The sequence below is a fragment of the Dunckerocampus dactyliophorus genome, chromosome 4 (genome assembly GCF_027744805.1).
Source record: "Dunckerocampus dactyliophorus isolate RoL2022-P2 chromosome 4, RoL_Ddac_1.1, whole genome shotgun sequence".
Classification (NCBI taxonomy): Eukaryota; Metazoa; Chordata; class Actinopteri; order Syngnathiformes; family Syngnathidae; genus Dunckerocampus; species Dunckerocampus dactyliophorus.
Window position 1 is genome coordinate 12,669,171 of NC_072822.1, and position 21,540 is coordinate 12,690,710.

General features: G+C 41.2%; 1 protein-coding gene across 5 annotated transcripts in view; it reads left to right on the forward strand.

Moving 5' to 3' along the window:
• kiaa0825 (KIAA0825 ortholog) overlaps window positions 1-21,540 on the forward strand; it is a 155,620-nt gene that overhangs the window by 62,399 nt on the left and 71,681 nt on the right. The gene's annotated exons all lie outside the window — the stretch shown is intronic.

Genomic DNA, 21,540 nt, shown 5'->3' on the forward strand with positions numbered 1-21,540 from the left:
TCCACTTGTATCATTTGGTACAAGTACACATTTTTGTGCAGGGTACCAACAGACCCATACTGTGTCCATAGCCACATACTGTATGCACAGTGGTAAGATGAAGATAGATATGTTGCTGTAGTTTTATTGGTAAAAATCCATACTACACTTGCACTTCCATACTATAAGGAAACCAAAAACAATTTTAGTGGGTTGAACTGTGTCACACTGGCATGACGTCAGGTTATTTAACTGAAGGAGCTGCTATATAACCACCCTACAATGGAAAGGAAAACAAAATCATGGTTTACCATTGTAAACCATTGCTTTGCAAGCCGAAATAAAGTATATGCCGCATGGTTGAAATGTGATACGCCATCAGACAAACTTGTTGGGACGTTGCTAGCTTGGATCTTGGTGTCACCTGATTGACTTCACCCAAGTCCACTGACGGTGTCGCATCCTCCTCCTCACCCCCCTTGTCCTCTCCTGTTCTTGCTCTGAAACAGACATAAATATTTATGCAGGTATGTGACACATATTAGATGGCAATACTTCAGGCTGTTCCCTGCTCTCCATTCCCAGCTGTCACGCTGCCAGCTATCAGGGAGCCATGGGGGCTACTGCACCTTGTCTCCAAGCCTACGCCCAATCCATTCTAAATCACCGCTATTGTAAAACACACATACACACACCTTGCTAACAAAGGGCAAGCTCTGCATCTGCCAAGGACACAGGTCTAATAAGGGTGAAGTGTGCAGCTATGTGCTGTGTTGTGATGAGCTTTGTCTTCTTTAGGTCGCTCCCTTCTTGACAATCACATACAATTACTGTACATTCTCCTACGCCATGCAGTGTGTTCTGCTCCATCTTAAAACATTGACTCTATTTGTTGAACTGAACTCAACCTAATCTCACTCTATCGAAAGTGTCTATGGTGCTGTCATTTGGTTCATTAGCATGTCTTTGTTGGGCCGGAGGAGCAGATTTCATGGAGGATTTGGAGAACGGTTTCAGTTCTGCCAGAAACATTCTCACAGAGCAGGGAAAGTAGTTTCATGGCGTATATCATGTAAGCTGTCAAAGTCTGTATTTGATACATTTCCAACTTCATAATAGCTCCAAAGGGGAGGTCATAACACATTGATGTCAAATGATTCTCTGATCAGTGTGTGCAGATAATAGTCCTTCTTTCTTCGTAAACATAGACTTATTTACCATGGGGTTACAACTGTATTTTTAGAGGCGTTATAACAAATGCGGCAGTGGAACTTCAACAAGTGATACAATTTGTATTTATTTGTTCAACCTAAATTTGAATAAATTTGCCTGATGCAAGACCTCGTTGTGAGACGCCAGCTCAGTGAGCATCTAAAAGATACCCACCCATCCATCAATCCATCCATCCATTCATCCACCCATCCATCCATCCATCCATCCATCCATCCATCCATCCATCCATCCATCCATCCATCCATCCATCCATCCATCCATCCATCCATCCATCCATCCATCCATCCATCCATTTTCTATACCACTTCTCCTCTTTAGGGTCGCGGGGGTATGCTGGAGCCTATCCCAGCTGACTTCCCCACATGCGATTATCAGTTATTGCCATTAAAATGTCACAAATGTCACATTCCCTGTCAATTACATGTTCTTCAGACATCTTCAAAGGTTGACTAGTTTTACTTTTTTGTTTTACTTAGTTTCATTGTACAGTGGTTAGGTAGTCTTTATACTATATGACAGTTAGTAATATTAAAATGTTACATAAGACATTGCCTGCAAAGGTAATACATGTTTTAAGATGGCGGTAGTTTGACAGTCAAACCGATTAATTAAATTTACATTAATTCATATGGCGATAAAATAATAATAAATAATAATAAAATAATTGACAGTTCAGTGGTCAAAAAACTTCCAGGAATGGATTGTGTTTCATCAGATTTAACTGTATTTTAAGTGGTCTTGACAAAGAAACCCTACTAAATGATATTCCTTGTGATGCGTGATATTTTATATCTTACAAGTTTTAGTCACCTTGAATGACTTCCCTTCCCTACACAGAGCTAATAATTTGCTCCCTTGACTGTGTGAGTTAGAAGTGTGGTCCATTGGCCAGTGCCCTCCTATATATTGTTACAGTGGCAGGACGGTTATTGTGCCCAGGGTTTATATCACATTCTAATAGAGCAAGGCTATGAGTTAAGGGTGTTAGGCTTTTGCACCGGGGCTGTTAAATCACTGTTCAGATGACTTCATTAGCGGAGCAGGACACATGCTGAGACACTTATCCCTACACACACACACACGCACACACACTTTCACCTAGCTACCTTGACTGTGGAGCGTCGGGGTTAGACAGGATGGAGAGTGGATTTATTCAGGTGTGTGTGTCCTTCTTTGTCACCCGTCACTTCAGTTCCCTCAGCATGATGGCTCATCCATCATCCACAGATTGAGCTTTTCAGCAGAAACCAGACTGATTAATGCCACCCCAGGACCCCCAGGGTAGCCCGGCTGACTGGGCTGACCTGGCTTCCTGCTACACCGGCTGTGTGAGTGTGTAGATAGATGGCTTGTGGGTGGACTAACTTTCTTAGACGGCTTGTTTTCTGACAAAATGGATGGTGGATTGGCTGCCTGTAGCTGGGTGGCTTACTGAGTGGCCCTGAATGTAGTGAAATATGATTGGAGTAAGAACCTTCCCTTAAGAAACAGCAAAAATACAAGGCAAAATTACACATACTGCTCGTAATCCTCCATGTAAAAGTTCACTTTACTGTAAGAAACTCAAGCATTGGTGACAAATTGATTACAGCATCGTGTGTCATCAGTGTGAACTACTATTTGTGTTGCTGTGCGGGAACATCAGATCCATTGACAACGTGACAACGTGATGAATGCAAACAAAATCTTAGCCCCAATTTGTGGACTGTGACTTTAACTCTTACACTGCGTCCACAATTCTTAGGAAATTTGCATTATTGATTATTAGTTTTACTATTTAACAATAATAGTGTTCTTGGTCAAACCAAAATGTTAATACACCTAAAACTTGAATATTTAAGGACGTGAAATAGCGGTGAGTCTATAATCAGCTGCCGCGGCACACTATCTGCCTCTCCTGGAGTCACCACCTCTGCGATTAGCGTGTCATAGGCTCCGAGCACATAGCTACAGCTCGCATCTCGTTATAAAACATATTGCTATGCTCCTGTTAATCACGTTGCTACATACACTAGCCTACCTCTTTCTCTCTTGCTCATCCAATCAGCAGTCAGAACACAGTCTAGATGCATTCACGGACTTGTGGTGAGTTGGATATTTCACCTTCATTTAAAAAAAATGCATATTTCCCCTACTTCGGTGTTAAAATATGACCACGCTCGGCGAAGGGAGACGCAACAAGGAGGCTGAAGAGCCACATGCGGCTCTGGAACCGCGGGTTGCTGACCCCTGTTCTTGACAGAGTTTTGTGTAGACTGTACACCATTCAGTTGATCAGGTAGTCAAGGACCTCTTGCTGAATATGACATTTCATTGACTTACGCCAGTCCTTGTGATGGATATTTGCTCATTTCTTTTATAATCTCTACAAACTACAAAGTTGAAATTATTTCTAAACTAGCATAAACATTTTTTGTTGATGACATCTCACCTTGTACAAATTGAAGGTCCTCCAGGGCCCTCATTTGTTACAGCAACTAAGGACTAAGTGAATCAACTGAATCATTTGATTTTCATCCAGAACTTGAGCCTATTCTTTAGTGAACACTAATATTACAAGGCCTTGTGCCTCTATAAACCTCAAATGCCACCATTTATTGCATTCTGAGAAACAGTGTGTGTACTAGAGATACTAGAGTCTTTCAAATGCCAAGGTGACTTTAACCACTTTCCTTGTGTGTGTCAAAGTGTTAGGTTTTTGATAAGAAATAGCCAACTATGAGATGAGAGATGAAGCTACATGTGTCACAGGGCACCTCCTCCACTCCATCATACATCCAAGGACATTCATGCTTAACCTTTCTAACACTTGTCTGGAGCTAAAGAGCACAGGGCAGGGTATGTGTATTATTCTTATACATGGAACAGTCTCATATTATTGTTTGAGTATGTTTTATGTATCGTCAATATTTATTTGCTAGTTTATTAACTTACCTCCACTGTAAGTACTGAACACCATCACAACTGCATTGTCTGCTCTTTCCTATTGTCCCTCCGTCCCATAACAATAGCAGTTTTGTGGAAAAAAGTGAGTCTGTGGCATTCTTGTGCTTGAGCAGCTCCTTAAATTGCCACGATAGACGCTTGTGCTTTCAGGAAGTGGGCAAACGCCATCTGTTCCGGGGCGCTGCCATATGGCGGGCCCTTTTTCTCAGAGAACAAAATAAAAACAAATATGTCATAGTGTTCTTCTGGGTAGATGTTGAATAGCGGGATTACTTTATACGTCACAGAATGGACAAGTGCGTGCTTCTTGGGGTGTCGTATGACAGGATTTACTCTATAGCTCCTTTAATGTCCAATTCCATAATGTTAAAGGGATAGTTTGGATTTTTAGACACAAAGTTCTAAGACATCCCCATGAACAGCATAGTGCATCAACAGTGACTTCTCCCATGTTGTCCTGTGAGCCGAGTTCTGGTTGTTTTTTGTTGTGGAGGAAAGTAGTTCCGACTAGTTGCCGGGGTCTCTTAATTTAAGCCTTTTGCTTTTCAAAACAATATGCGTTCAAAGGAGTAAAAGTGTTGCCCACAAATAAGTCAGACCTCTCAATCGCTTGGCGTTATTTTCTCAGTTCATATCACTGTCCGCTGCTGCTTCTCCAGTGTTGTGTATATATTCCACAGTAGTTTACACATGCGGATGAAGACCGCCTACAGATGACATGAGCGGTCCATATTTGTGCTACTAGATTGTATCGCTCTGCTGGAACACAGGTTTATTTCTAGAGATATTTGTTTTAAATAGGAGAAGGTATGTGTTGTCATAGTCTTGTGTTAATGTAGAATGCAGCCCCTCACCACCCTGCCTTCATATGTTACTTTTACACCTTTATTATGCAACAGAGCAGGCTTTGTAATGTTTGTCATCTATATTTAATGTGATTATTGAATAATTGGGCACTTACGCAGTTTGAGCATTTAGATGAGACGAAAATGACAGATCTATAGTTTTGTGTTTTGAGGCTATTCTGTCTGCATTTCCCATTTTCATGAGCATGGGTCAACAATATCCTACGTTTGGTTTAGTATAAAAGTTCACTTGTCAGTGCAAACGGGGGCATCTTTATACTCGGCTATACTCAATTATTTTTTATTTATTTATTTATTTTTTACACAAAGCGGTCCTTTTTGAAGCAGTAGTGGACGTACAGTAAAAAGGAAGGAGATTTTTCCTTCATGACGTCATGAAAACCTGGAACTTCAAAACTGTCTGTTTGAGCACTTGTCTCAAAAGTGGAGAAAACAAGTGAGCCACATGATGGATTTTTTTTCTCACATTTGGTGCTCATAAACAGGCTTTAGGGACACATTACTGGTACAACATTATTAAAATGTCAGTTTTGCATAATAGCAGTTTGGCCTGTACTCCATAGACTCAAATGGCAAGTGATCTCGACATTACTTCACTGGCCCTCATCAGCCATTGTTTTCCTTATTTAATGGTCGATGCAGCTACCGTAAAGTCTGGTGTATAAGCCACTACTTTTTTCTTAAACCTTGAACCCTGCAGCTTATACAGAAGTGCGGCTATTTTATGGCTAAATTCTAATCTCGTGGCATCTCCTTTACTTCAGAACTTCTACTAAATGTTTAAATACTGTGCCACTCACGAGTCAGTGAGAAAATGGTAGCTCTTTCTTTGGCAGGAGCCAATCACAAGCTATCAGTGCACTCACAACAAGCTTTTCAACCCATTGGAAATTGCAGGAGGTCATTATATACTGTATAACAGTATAAGAAAATAAGTTTGACTCACGGTGTCATCTAAAAAAGAACCACTATACTCATCAAATAGCAACTTAACACGCCAAATGAAAAAAAACAACTATTTTTAAAGTTTTCACGTAAAGCATTGTTTGAGCAACCATTCACTGGAGTGCTGCAGTGACGTCAGCCTCCCTCTGGTCTCTTTTGGGCTTCTCATAGCTGATGATAGGCTCCTGTCAAATACATAGCTGCCTGGTCCTCACGGACTTGTGCGTGCCACAATATGTCATTTTATGACGTGGACACGTGTGGCCTATATATATATAAATATATATATACTGTATATATATATATATATATATACATATATATATATATATATATCTTTTTTTTCCCTCTAAATTTAGTGGGTGTGGCTTATACACCGGTGCGGCTTATACACTGTAATTTATGGTATATGCATTATCACATCTGCGACATCCCTAGTTTTTACTGTAAGGTCATTTGAACCCTGTGATGTAAGCCATAGTATGCTGGTATCAATCATTTGACTTAAAGGACGGTGCTTATCATTTCAGCAGTTTATTGGCCGAGTGTTGGTTGGTTGCAAAGAGCCTCAAGGTTAACCAGAGTGATATTTAATGGCTGCCAGAGAAACAAGAAGCCATCAACAGCCTCTCCGTTTTGCGAGGGCAGAAATTCAAAAGACTTGTCACTTTTGAAAATCAGGAGTGTGTGATGTGTCATTGAGGAAGTCTTTCTTGTCTCCTCCATCCCCTTCTGTGTGTCCTCTTCACTGACTGACAGCTCAGACTGGGAGTTTGTGTTGGTGGAGACAGAATACATCCTTTGTCCGCTTGCCTATACATGAAGTGTTTTGTCTTCGCTATCCCTGGACAAGACTGTCACATTGAGGTTGTCATTTAATGTAAGCAGGTGGCACACACATCAGTGGCGCACCAAGTCTTGTACACACTTTTATGCATATGTCTTTGCATGTTCGCTCTTATATTTCAGTGCCATATTTGGAGGTTTGCTTCAAAGGCAAATGCCTGGGATAAGGCCATGCCCCCTCTTCAAACTGTACAGACAATCTGAGAGGCTCATTAATCATATGGCCAGTCACAGATGTGATGGCTTCCACACAAACCACCAGCAGACTGTGAAAGTCACATCCAGCAGAGTCAACTGTCAGCCAGGCAAGCAGAGGCCACACCTTCTCCCCCATCCACCACCACCCCCAACTCTACTCAGCGTCTGCCCTTCCCCTTTGTCATATTTATTTCTCAACCTCCTCTTACCTTCAGGCCTCAGTAGGATGCTTTGTGAAATATTTGTCTCAACCTGCTAAAAACGAGCTGGAGGGTCAAAGCAAATCTGTCTTCTCAGAGAGTGGTCATGGTGAAACCATTATGGAAGCATGAGGCATTTATCATGAAGGTTCACCACTGTATTTTCTGTGGTCACTTTGTGTTACTGTACAAGATCTTTTAGGTTGTGTTCACATATGTAAGGTTTGGTGAGGTTTAAGCAACGTCTGATGCAATTCCTCTGCTAATGCAGTTTGTTTAGTCAAGTGTGAACGTCATCAGCCAGTGCCTGGTACAGATTGAGACCGCTTAAAGAAGTGGTTTGTTTCAGACATTTTGAATAGTCCATTGTTTTTGATCTGTTTCTATTTCAGATATTTAATCTTTGTTCTTTTTCAATTTCAGATATTTAATCTTGCTGAGGTTTCACTTTTTGCAGTGCACAGCCTTTGTCAAAACACACTTTGCTTAAAAATTCTATTGTGTAAATGGATTTGACACATTTTACACTTGGATTGAATCCATTGCACAACTTCAGGGGCCGTCGAGTTTAGCGGCTCACTGTAATCCTATTGATGTCTCTGCACAGTAATGTTATTTAATTGATTAATTAGATTTAACATAGGTATTTGTGGTTTCTACAATCTTATTCCAATCTATTTCTAGCCGACCCATGTTGTAAGCATTGTATTCCTTCCATCTGCACTCCTTTGGGCTTTGCAGTAGTTGCATGAAATTTCACTGTTCCTTGGCAGAGTTGTAAGTGCAGTGTGATTATACCATGCAGCAAACCTCTCAACAGGATTGCCTGTCATGTGTGTAAAGTCAATCGCTGTAAATATTGGAATTTTCAGAGACTTTTCACAGCATAAACAAGCCACCTCTGGGGCAATTCGACTTCCATGTGTGGATGGATGAATTTCTGCAGAGAGGAAGAGCTAAATGAAAATGCCATTTAATCTACCACAAAGCCCTCAAAGGATGAATAGAGATGCTGGATGGAACAGGGTACAAGACAAAGCCCAACAGTTCCTGATTAAAAATGGCAAGTCCCAAGGCTCCTCAAATACACTCAGGGGTTTGGAATTATAAAGATAAAAACAGCATTCTACACAGTAGAACAAACTATGTCACACTCTCGAGTGACTGTGGTGGAGGGAATCTATCTTGTTTGAATTTTGAAGTGGACACCAATGCAAATGCCAAACTACTGTACATCTGATGTATTGCTCACTACACAAACCTTCACAATCACAATTCAGCACAACCATGGCCTATTTAGATTATTTCAACCATCCTCTTTTCTAAGTCAAGTAGAAGGTTTCAAGTTTTCATCTTCCATCTTTCCTCCAGATTATATTAAAAAATGAATGAAGTGTCATTGGTAGAAAACATAGTTTTACACATTTTGGGATTACAGTGTTCCCTGGCTACATCGTAGTTCACCTTTCGCCGACTCGCTCTTTCGCAGAAATGCAATTTTGTATGTTTTTTCTTTAACAGCGTATGACCACGCATTCTGTTCTGTGTCCTTGTGGTGTATTACAGTAATCTATCGGTGCTCTGTTGTGTGTCTGTTATTGTATTTACTACTGCTACCAGTAGAGGGTGATGCATATACTGTAGGTAAAAAAAAAATTGTGACTAAATGATCCATTAAACAATGAATTATGTAGATTTCAACGTAAAATGCAAAAAAACAAAATAAATGCATTGCTTTGATGACATTGCCAACTTTGCGACATGTTTCCCTTGCTACACATCGTTATAAGATCAGAGGAATATATTCTCAGCTGGTAAATGTCTGTACATCATAAAAAGCCCTTATTTCATGTACACATATGCCCATCACTTGGACATTTTGGACAAATCTGCTTTACGGAGCATACACTGATGGCTGTGAAAAGATAGATTTACATTTCAGGTACTGTGTGTTTTCATGCACTACTTTTTTGGAAAACAGTGTTTTATTGCTGCTGAAATATATATTAAAAAAAGTAATGTTACATACAATACATAGCTGTGATACAATATACTGTATAGAGTCGTCCCTCGCTACATTGTGGTTTGAACATCGCTCCCTCTATTGCAGTTTTTCTAAACTTAGTTAATAAATGGCTGCTGTTTTGTGGTTGACTATGGCCTATTTATAGTAAAAAAATATTGAAAAACAAGTTATATGTAATATTCTGGTCACTAGGCATCAGTAATGTTACATGACATTAGATTAGATTACCTGCACACTGCATGTAGTCAGCCATGGCATGTCCGACACAACATGGTCGGACATCACAACAGTGTAAAGGTGACTATAGGGTTGTTATTTCATGTATAACGGGCTCTAATAATGGGAAAACATGTATTCAGAAAGTTATAACAGAAAAAAAAGTTATAAACAGGTTTTCTATGCTCCTAACTACGGAAATATACCATTTATTGATGTCGAAATCTACTTTGAGGGAATTCACTTATCGATGTCGGGTCTGGAATCAATTAACCGTGGTAAACAAAGGACGACGATATTATTTAAATATTGGGTCTAAGTCACCATTTTTGTCGAACACACCTGTGCAGCAATGCGCACGTTACTTAAAGTACTATTGTATTGTATAGTGCAAAACTTGTCATGATTCCTCCTCCTTCCTTATTACTCTATTTGTTACAGCATAAGCATTCAGCTACTTCATCTCAACCAATAGACACCCGCTGTGTGATGCAACATTTAGAGATAGTGATTGTGGTACCGGTCTTGGTCCCGACAGTGAGCTTCTCTGTCCTCTTGCAGTTTGATATAGAGGCAACTACTGTATAGCCATGTTACTGAGTGTGCGTGTGCATGTGTGAGGCCATGTGATGGCGAGAGCCTGTTTTGGTGGTACATCATGAAGTTGTATAGTGTCGTCAGGCACATTAGACTGTTGGTAGTGCGCAGGCTGGCCCTGGCCAATCACAGCACTCTGCTCGGTTTCCTGATTTGCATGCGGTCCAGGAAGAGATAATTAGAGGGATCTCTGCCTGTCACTGTTAATCTGGGATTTAGTGAAGAGCTGTGACGCCGACATGCTGATGGACTGACACGCTTGTCTACTCACACACACTCATATTTGACACAATCCCCGTAGCTCCTATACACACTGTCTCTAACTTATTTAACATTTTGACCTAAGACCAATGCAATTATGATGTGAAAATTCTTTTGTCTCTAATACCACGTTATACATTAGAGGCTCCCTGCAGTCATATGTGAACTAAAGCATGTTGACTCAGGCTGTTTACATCCTTTGTACTATGCTGTTGACACAGGTTTTAGATTGACTGTGTGCTTGTTGATTCCCAAACAGGCAGAATGCTCAGTAAGCCTCTTGAACAAGCCCAGCTGTCAGCCCAGTACTCATATACACACATCCCAGCAAACATGTTCATGTGCGCATGCACTGGCACAAACCAACAACACGCTCACGCAGTGCTGATTGGCAGCCTTCCGGTTTTCCCATAATTCTGACTGATGGTACAATCAATCTCGCCTGTGGTGGTCCAGGGCTGCTAATGCGTTGACTATTAATAAAAATATATCATAATTAACAGCCATCATTATTGATCTGGTTTAACAGCAAACAAGTGAAGCATATTATATGTGAGCATGTTGCCAAGTGTTATCGCTGACTGCATACGTACAATGTTTAAATGCAAATATTGACTTTTCAATCATAATGTAACACGCTGTATGAGTGAACGATACAACCTCTGTAAGGTACCATGTCTTGTCTTTGCAAAGCCGATTTTTGCATCCAAATGACAGCAGGTCCTCTTTGCACCTTGTGGGACTGTTTAATGGTGCGTGTGGAGAGAGAGAGGGTGACCTCAGCTGTCCCATTCTGTGACCCTGTGTCACCACTGATGGCACATAATAGTTGACACTTGACTTGAGGGGCTTTTTAAGTGGCCGGAGTGTCGGAGGAACTGGATTTGTATTCTAATGTGGTCATCTTTACACTGGAAGAACTCTTCTTTTGTTCACAAGCTCCCTCTACACTTGTTTTCACTTTTTCCTCCGCCTCCGTCTTTATCGTCCTTTCTCTTGTGTCTAACACACATGCAATCACATGCTGACACTCAGACCTACTCAGAGTCCCCTTTTTCCCCCTGAAGTGAAATAGCTTGTGCTGCTGTTGCCATTACAGGTAAGCACAGGGGTGCACTTGTCTTGACACTTGGCTTGACAAATACATAGACAGCCAAAAACGGCAGCTTGAATCAACCTCTCTTTATGTTGTACACTTCTCACCTGAGCATGTCCCCTGTCTTTTGAATGTCAATAGAAAACACCAACCCTTTTTTTCTGTTGTTTCTTTCTATACCTTATGTAGATTACACAAGGCAGCACTAAATATGAGACCTGTTTTGGGAATCATATTTTTTTAAACGGAAAAAGGCAAAATTCATATATTTTTTTGTATTTAAATCAACTTGATGAAATATTTTATTTATTATATTTCTTAACAATCCCCATCTACATTCAAATTGACAAAGCATTTCGTACTAACTTTCCCAACCTTTGACTCACTTTTTTTGCCAGGGTTACATCTCTCCAAGACACTTGTATGTGTTTGATAGAAAGAAAAGCTCCGAAACAGCTCTCATTTGGTATCACCTGTTAGTTTGCTTGTTAAAATCCCTATAATATCAATCTCAATGAAATATGTCTAATATCTTACAGGATTTACATGTACTTCATGTACATGTTTTCAAGGCAAGCTGCAGTGTTTTGATACCCATTTCTAAGTTAGCACGCAGACTATGGGCATATTCTGCGAAGCGAGTTTAGGGGGTTAGCGATCTGTGTTGAGGAGCAAGCCGGACTTGTGTGTTCAGCGAAGGTAGCCCTCTTTTAAAGCAGCTGTTTCACCACGGTATCTTGGGTTTAAACTCATAACCTGGTCGGGATCAGGTTATGTCCAAGCTTTCATCTTAAAATCGGCTGTGAAAGTGCCACTGTTTCACTGTTCAACTAATTCGGAGATGGTGTCACCATTTATTGAGATTCTACGAGGTTCCCAAGGGGACATGGGACGTTTTTTTTTTTTTTTTAAAGAGCATTCCCTGATGATATTATCCATCTATAAGCGAGATATTTTCTACTAGATATGCTCACATTTTGAGGCGAGCACCAGGAATAAAATGCAATATGAAGTATTAATAATTATGGACGATGTTAGCAGATCTAAATGTCACAGCAGTCCTTGTGTGAGTACTCAGCCCGTTAGTCTTCTTATATTACAATATTTGCTGGAGGAATAAGTGCTCTGAGGCATCAATCAACTGCAATAAAACACTTGTTTTATTATAGCGAGAAACAAATTGTACAAGAAAAAAATTAAAAAGGTCGCCACAAAACACATCACACACAAACCACTGTCATCTAGTGGTCACAAGATACAGCTTTTGAAAATATTTCATGAAAATATAACGTGAAAAAAGAAAGTTGTTGCTTTTAGCAGTCCTAATCTTTTGAGAACTACTAGTGCTCCATAATAATTAATACGCACTTACCACAAAGCCGAAAATCGGACTTGACAAAATAAGTTGATAACCACCGTCAAAGTTCTGTTCAATTCTGTTTGGGGAATTTAGGTTTTGTTGAGTTGCATGTTGAGCACAAAGACTGAGATGGTTGAGCCACTTGGGCGGAATACGCCCTAAGTCTCTCAACTGGCCTGGGAACGCCTCGGGATCCGCCGGGAGCAGCTGGACAAAGTTGCCAGGGAGAGGGAAGTCTAGGCTTCCCAGCTTAGGCTGCTGCCACCGCGACCCGACCTCGGATAAGCGGTAGAAAGTGGATTGTTAGTTAGCAGAACTGCACAAAAACTACCAATTCCTGATCAGTTTTGCAAAGGAGTGGAGTTGAACAAGGAACCATTCAATTTTGGTACAGATCCAGATAAAAAAAAAAAAAGCAGAGAAATGTATTTGTTATTTTCTGTTGTGTGTTGGACCCCAGATGTAAAGTCGGGAGCTGGTGTAAGTTAAAGTCTTTTAATAAAACAAAGTAGCAACACAGGAAATGGCAATAAACAAACCAAGGGTGATGGTGCAGGAGAAAAACTAACTGAGATTATGGCACCATAGAACAAAGTACAAAATAAAAACAGAACACGAAGCAGAAGGCTTGGCTGGAAAGCAGGAGGATCAACTGGGCAAATAACTAAGGGAGACGCTCACCAGAATGCAAATGGTATGGTCCCGTCCATCTATTCATACGCTTATCTGTAGTCTTACATCATTCTTCACTGTTCCTCATACTTGTGCTGTATATTTTAGGTTAATTGAAATTGTGTATAATTAATCAATGTTTTGAGTATATTGTTTGTCCAACAAAATATAGCATTTTCCGTGTTGCATGTCCACCATATTTTACAGTATTTTTGTTGTTTTGCTGTAGGGGTTTGTGCATGTTCAAGCAGCTTGTAATGTACACATTTTCTTATATAATTTTATAACACCACAGTAGCTCCAGCACTGCATATTTATTATTAACACAACACTCAAGGGTTGCCCCATGAAACCCATATTATTAGCCCCCATCAATCACTGATTTAATATGGTGTTCTTTATCCAACCCTAAGTACACTCTAAGCTAGCAAGATCAGCAAATGCTGTAAATGTGGTGACCAAGTAAGCTGCCAATCTGTGGCTAATGGTAAGTGTGTGCTTGCACTCAACCTTTCTCTCTGGTTGTCTTGCCTTTCCACTTGTCTCTTCCACTTGCCTCTTTGGGCTCTTACTTATATTATTTACCTGCACTCAGTGTTGCCTCTCCTCAGTAAAGAATGTAGCTACTGGCTGTCCTAAAAGTCACAAGAAGTTGCTAAAGTACGTCGTCATTTAATTTGCATAATTGGACATGACATATGTGCATGTAATTGTAAGAGAGAAAACGTTGTGGGAGAGACAAAAAGTGAGTAAAAACCCGAAAAACAAGACAAATATGTTTTGAAGTGCAAATGAACTTCAGTGGTGGCTTCATGGGCGTGGCGCGATTCCTTAGTAGTCTGGACTTGGAAGGGTGAACATCTCCTGCTCTGACTGCAGGCTGGGAGGGACTGCTATGCCTGTGCGATGCTGCTCTCAAGGATTGGGCCCCCTGTGAGTGGTGCTTTGGGATGGGGGATGGGCCTACCGCAACACCTGCTGGTCGGTGAGAATAGTTAACAATGATATGTGCTTTTACGTCAGTATACAATAACAAGTATACAATAACATAAGAAAAGTTGCTAGATTTGTTGCTCGTCGCTTTTTTTCACTAGAGGGACCTGAATACTCACTAAATATAGCAACACATTTGCTAAGTTGGCAATACTGCCTGCTCTTGCTTGCCACTCTCATATCTCAGAAGCACCATCGTGCTTTGGCTTTTCTCAGCCTCAGTCTTTGTTGACTGACTGCAAGGCCTCTCACCACCTCAGTGGTTGTTTCAAAAGCGGGAACTTAACTATGATCTCGATGGCTAAGCACATTTGTTGGTGTTGAAAGTGTGTGTGTGTGTGTGTGTGTGTGTGTGTGTGTGTGCCAACTCCACTATAGTTTTGTTCTAGCTTTGGTTTACGATCATGATGCTGCATTGACAACACATTAGCAATGCTTAGCATCAAGCTACAGTGCTAACATTCCAATCATATTTTAACAGCAACATCATGCTGGGTTAGCCTATTCGCTGAAGAGGAACAAAGTGATAAAACGTAGTCCTGCCTGTAGCAGACTGGGTTCCAGGCATGTGTAGGAAAGCCTGCTGTTTTACAAAGCTGTCCTCTGTGAAGTGGTGGGTGTGTACACGGGGCGGGCTTATCAAGGTAAGGGCGGGCCAGAGGTGCTATCATGTCCATTAGGAAGGAGGGTTTTTTTTGTTTTTTTGCTGATGATGTCATAAAAACCTGGAAGTTCAAAACCAACCATTGAGTGCTCTCTCAAAAGAAGAGCAAACAAGCGAACGGAGATAATAGATTTTTCTCATGTTTGGTGCTCGAAACCAGGCTATAGGGACACATATTACTGTTATAACATCATTAAAAAATATATTTTGCATAAAAACGGGACCTTTAAGTCTTACAAGATGGTGCAGAGAAGATAATAAACCAATCACTGTTACTGTTTTTTAAAAAGCGTTGACCGTGTTGCCAACCGTGGTCACTACATCAAAATCGGTTGGCCAAATTAGCTGTTAAATTATAGCCTCTTTCACAAAGAGAGCATGCAAAGCAGCCACATGAAGATAGTGACAAGTTGTCCCAGCTTCATCCAGCTGCACAATTCACCTTTGTGTATGTTACAAGCATGGCCTTCATGTGACAGCTGCTTGTGTTAATGTAAGACAAATAAAAAAAACATAGGTGTTAGAACAGAATGAAACCTCATTGCTGATGATTGGAATTCTGTTTCTAAAGTAAATTAGATTTTTCAGGAATACATTCATTTTCTTAAAAACTGGTGTTGTGCCATTTTTTTGCAAAGACTTTAAAGAATGACATTTTTGATTAAATTTTCCACCAGAGACATTACCTTTTTTGATAGATTTCCTTTAATGCATGACCTGTCTCGGGTTGAAGCATCTTTTTTTAGATGCTGTCTGTCTCCGATGACATTATGGAAACTGCTCTACCCTTTGCAGAAAACTAAACACAGAGTGGTATTGTTTGACATGTTGTACTGTAACATGCCAATCTATAAGAATGCCACTGGCAATAATAAGTAAGTGTTGATACTCAATTTTCCTGTCTCTGACATTTTTGCTACAGAGCCAGTGTGACCCACAAAATCAGTTAGTTTGGCAGTTAGTGTTAGTCCTCCTCAAGGCCTTAAAAGAACCCCTCTTATTACCCGCTGCCCCTCACTGCTGTTCAAGGTCAGCCTCACTTTGCATTTGCTCTATCCTTTACTATCCGTCATACTGCTACCTTTCCATTCTGTGCATATTACACAAACTAATAATAAGAGACTGGAAGTTGGAGGTTTAACCCTCCCTCTATGTCTTCCTCTCAAGGTCAATCGTTACTAGTGCTCTCTCACTCTCTCCATACAATACTTTACACATGTAGCCAAGTATAGTGCAAGTTGAAAGCGGCTTCAACAGCCCCTCCTGCAACACTTTCAAGGTAATTCTTTTCCTGCCCCCTCATTTTGTTGACACGGTCTAATATACGTCCTCATTCTTGGATGCACTGAGCGAAAATGTTGGGCCCGCGACGTTTATTCTCTGTTGGAGGGGATGCAAAGCTCCTTCAAAAGCTGTTGGTGTGATGGTCATATGGCTGATGGTTAAGTGGAAAACCCTGCCGCAATCAGAGAACCTGAGGACGTGCAATAAATTGCTAAGGTAAAGGTGCTACCCCTCCTTGGCTACACTTTTTGCCCCTCAAAAATATAAGAACACCACCAGCGGTTAGTATATGTGAACAATAGTGAATTCATTTAAGAGATTGTACATGAAAATGTCTATATTCTTTGCAATTATGGGTTAAACAAAAATTTTAACCCTCTAGATACGTACTTTGCAATAAACGCGCTATGCTATATTTTGCCGTATTTTCAGTTGTTTGAGCGTATAATCTTTATAGCCTTGAAAGTTGTAATACAAAAAGCAATTACAGTACTGTTTTTCAATTGGCAAAAGCAGATATTACATAGAACTACAGTCGTCCCTTGCAATAGCTGCCGATTATCGCTCCCTCGCTATATCACGATTTTTCAGAAATGAATGAATGATAGCAGTTTTGTGGTAGACTATTAGTTAAAAGATATTGAAATTGAAGTGATATGTAGTATTCTGGTCACTAGGCGGCAGTAATGACACAAAACATTGATGACACATTACCTTGCATGAAGTCATGAAGTCAGCGATGGCTTGTACGATATGATAGAGTGAAGTTTAGAAGACATAAATCTGAGGCTAACTGATTAGCTCACTAGCTTGCTAGCTAACAGCCGTCTCAAGTCCCTGCAGCATAAGAGTTGTGCTGCAATGTGATGTAAACAATGAATAATTGGAGCGTAACGGCGACTATAGGTGTGTTATTTCATGTCTACAGGGCTCTAATAATGTTAAAAACCTTATTTAGAAAGTCACAAACAGGTCTAACTATGAACGTTTATACCATATTGACATTGAATCCTGTATCACGGAAATTCATTTATCACGGTCTGGTCTGGAACCATTTAGCCGGGATAAATCAGGGACGACCGTATTTCTGGTTTACCGCGTCAGCCGGCACTGAGCCAATTCCACAGAGTTGATATAAACCACTGCTGATTTCTCATTGGTTGATCAAATTCATCATCCCTGAAATGATAAAATAATAAACACACATCCTAACGTTAGCTAGAGTAACTGCTCTGCCTTACCTCTGAACGGCGCTGCTTTAAAGCATATCTCCTTTCTACTGATGTGTTCAAGGCAACAACAGAGTAGTTTCTGGGACTACTGATGTACGAAGTATTATTGTTGTTGTTGCTATGGTGTGCGTACCATGGAGCATTTTACAAAGGGATCAGGCCCAGGGGTGTTGATACATCACTGCAGTGGAGCAGGGAAGAGGGTGGAGGCGAACAAGTTCACAGCAGATGCAGCAAACAGCCTCACTTGGCTATACTGTTACCAACATATTTATTTCTTTATTTTTAGAGGGAGGGGCAAATCTGTGTTCAGTGGCGTTTGCTATCAGTGACAGGAAAGCTCAAGCCTGTGACACCACAAATGAAGCTGTCAAAGTGTCCTGACAGCTGGGTCCCGAGGCAGACATCCCTCGCTTGCACATTTTCCTATGATCGCGGTTAAATCTCACAAGCGAAAAGGAAAAACATTGGGGTGAAAAAGAGGTGCAGAAAAAGACGGCGAGGGAGATGTCGCTTGTTGCTTGTGTCATGGCCGTCCGTGATGGAATGAATTATGACTGTGTGGAGGGATTAAGAAACAATGGTTCAAGTCACTGGGATCTTCGCCGAGTTTCCTCACCCTCAGCTCAGCGACTAATTAGCACTTTCAGCACAAGTGTATGGTCTCATTAATGTGATTTCTGCTTATGTAATGCATACGTGCATGGCATTATACAAACAGAATTGTTATGTACATAAAGCGGGTAAAGTATTGATTAGTGTTTTAATACAGTTCAAGCTATTACTCCATTGCCTACTGGTATGGTTGATACACAATGCTACACCTAGCGTTAAGTTTTACAAACTCAAAAACAAAAACACAGCAGTAATGGTGGCAGCTCCAATATCTAGCATTACCTTTCGGGAGTGGCCTGAGACATTGTGAGCACGGCACTGATGCGCTGCGGGCAAGTGTATGGTGAAGGTAGTTGCTAGCCGGCTAGTAGCTAGCCGGTGTGGTGTGGTGAGGTGTCACTGCGCAAGTTACGTAGTTCTTCAGGGTGACAGTGCAGGGTCACATTATGTAAATAAAGCCTTGTTGGCGGTTTTTGGAGGTTTTTTCAGAAGGCTTTATAGGCGTCTAATATGTGCGTCCCATTACATGCATTCTTAGCTGCCTCTTTTTAGCTGTTTTTATATCTTTAGAATGCACAGAAGAGAGAGATGTGTTCATGCCTCACATAAGGATTGTGGATGATTTGTGGAAAATCCCCCCAAAAAGTGCTGTTTTCCTTTAAAAGGCAGGAATATCATTTTTTCCAACATAATTGCCCAGTCTGTTTGTATAGTGCATACAATTCACATCAGCTAATTAGTATCCACACATAGAGATTTGGGGGAAGGGAGAGAGGGACAAGAAGAAAAAGAGTGTGAGAAGCAGGGAGAGGGTAAGGGCGGATAATTAGACAGAATTAAGCCATCTCTCTAATCTAGCCCCTGAAAGAAAAGAGAGAGGGAGATGGAATAGAGGGGGTGCTGGGGGTGAGGTCTTCACATTCAACCCTCTCTCTCTGCTGCTCCCTTCTCTCCCTGTCTGGCAAAGGATGTGAATGTGTGGGAAAAGAGGGGCCTGGTGCCTGAGCCTGGGCAGAATGGATCAGCTTGGGATTCGGAGGTTGGAGAAGTGTCCCATTGTCATGATGTCACTGCAACTCAAGAAGGCTGACCTCTGACTCCTATGGATTCATGGTATCCCAGTGTAACCCTTCAACCCCACAACACCCTACCAATGCTAGAGTACCAGATTGCCGGGTGCCCACTAGGGGGTATCCAAGTCTTTTGCTGTGGAAATCGGTGCGTTTTTCGGCTTTACGCCGCTTTACTCCTCAGTGAATTTACCGACTGTTCCTGTTCCACTCTATCCTGCTCTTTTTTTCATTTTGCCCCTCCCCACCCTTTTTCTCGCTGTATTCGACCCACATGGCATCGGCATACCCATGAATATAGTGAGTGCCGCCAGATGTCGCAAATACATCATGTGAGGGATACGGTGCTGATGGGAAAAAGTCAAGGCACGTACAAATGGGGGGATGTGAGCAGACTGAAGCTCTCTGAGTGTGTGTGTACGTGCACGTGTGTGTGTGCATGTGTGTATGCGTGCGTGTGTCAGCGTGCGTGTGTCAGCGTATGCCTGCATTCATTTGTGCATGTCTGTTTTCCAGTCAGTGTGTGTGTGTGTGTGTGTGTGTGTCTCCTGTGTGCAGACGCATGTGTGGAGGTCACAGCAGGTCAGCATATTGTCCCTCAGATGTTTGATATTTTATGTATAAGAGGGTGGCCAGAGCGAGAGGATGAGCACATTCCTGACAGAGGCATCTCTCCGCCAACAATTCGCCACATCAGCAATGTCGAGCCCAGCGTCACATCAACAATGGAGAGGAGGTGCATTTAGACAAACGCAAGGATGATCGGAGTGAGAGATAGTATTTATAGTTGACCAGGACTGTATAGGGGCACAGTGCCATTGCAATACAATGGCTACCATCATGTACAAGTACAATAACATGGTCTGCTGACGTATCTTTGATTTATTCAATTTCGAAACAGTTTTACCCCTAAGAAATAATGAAATTAGAAATAATCTGTTCCATTTCAAACTTTTATCACCGCATATTTGTATTTCTCATACAAGTGTAAAAAGAAGGCAATTCCGTTTAACAGTTAAACTAACATATGTCACCTATAACTTTGATGGGTGACAGTGGCAAATGTGCAGAGATGGGAACACGGCTTGTGCTTGGGAGGTGAATCTCTTCACATTGACTAAATGCAATCAATCAGTTCTGAAAATTCTGTCCATCCCATTCTTCTTTTATTCTTTTTGCCAGCTTACTGTATAATAATTATATTTGCTGTTGTATGGGCATTATGACGTTGTTTTATCTTGCCATCAGTGGTAACCACACAAAAAAGGCGTGTGTGATTTCCCAAGGTTTTGCTAGGTCTCCTGGCATTTTTGATAACAATTCAAACAATGGATTTTTGTGTTGACTTTAGAAGCATTTTCCTGAAAATATCGGTCAAATTCCAAATTGTACATTCAGGTACACAGGTACATTTGACTGTAGTTTGATTTGTTCTGTGCTAAGCTGCATGCAATTCTTTGTCATTGGTATTGTAGTTTTTCACCAAGTGTACTGGCATTATTTAATGAACCTATAACTGACTTTACCCAGTCTATCATGCAGCTGCCTTTTTCCCTAGCTCAGCAGGGATAGGCTCGAACCTGAATACTTAGAAGGTTGAGATGTACCGTATGGCAAATGCAACATTATAAAACACCACCCTGACTTTGGCCCAATTGAAATCGATTGAAAGGTTGTCATGGCAGATACACTTTGCACTTTCACAGTTGCCGATGTATATGTGTGTGTGCACAGGGGCCGGTCTGAAGCGAGGGAGGCAGGGGGGTCGATGGGGGAATGGCTTCCTCAGATCAGACAGTGTCATGGAGGAGATTCCCCCAGAGAGGAGTGATCCCAATAGAACAGTGCTCTTCTTTCCCTCCTCCAGGGGGGAAGTTTACCGCCAGCTTGCTTTTGTAGTCGGCCTCAAAAGATTTGCAGCAGTCAGCAATAAAAGGCACAGATCTAAGGAGACGCCTCCAACTGAAATACCTACAGAAGAAGAAGGAGAGCAGCAATAAAAATAAAAAAGGTTGAATGAGCGGGGGCAGGCTGATAGAAACATTAAAAATACGTTGATACTTCCTCGTTTGCTCTTCCTCCTTCTCATTTGCTTTGTGCCCCAACAACAACACATTCAGCGATATCACATTGCTTTCTTTGTTTCTCATGTCATCTGTTTTTTGGGGGTTGCCATTTTTTTTACACTCTTTTGTTGGGGTTCAGTGGTTGAAAGGTGGTTTTCTGTAGTCCCTTCTGGAC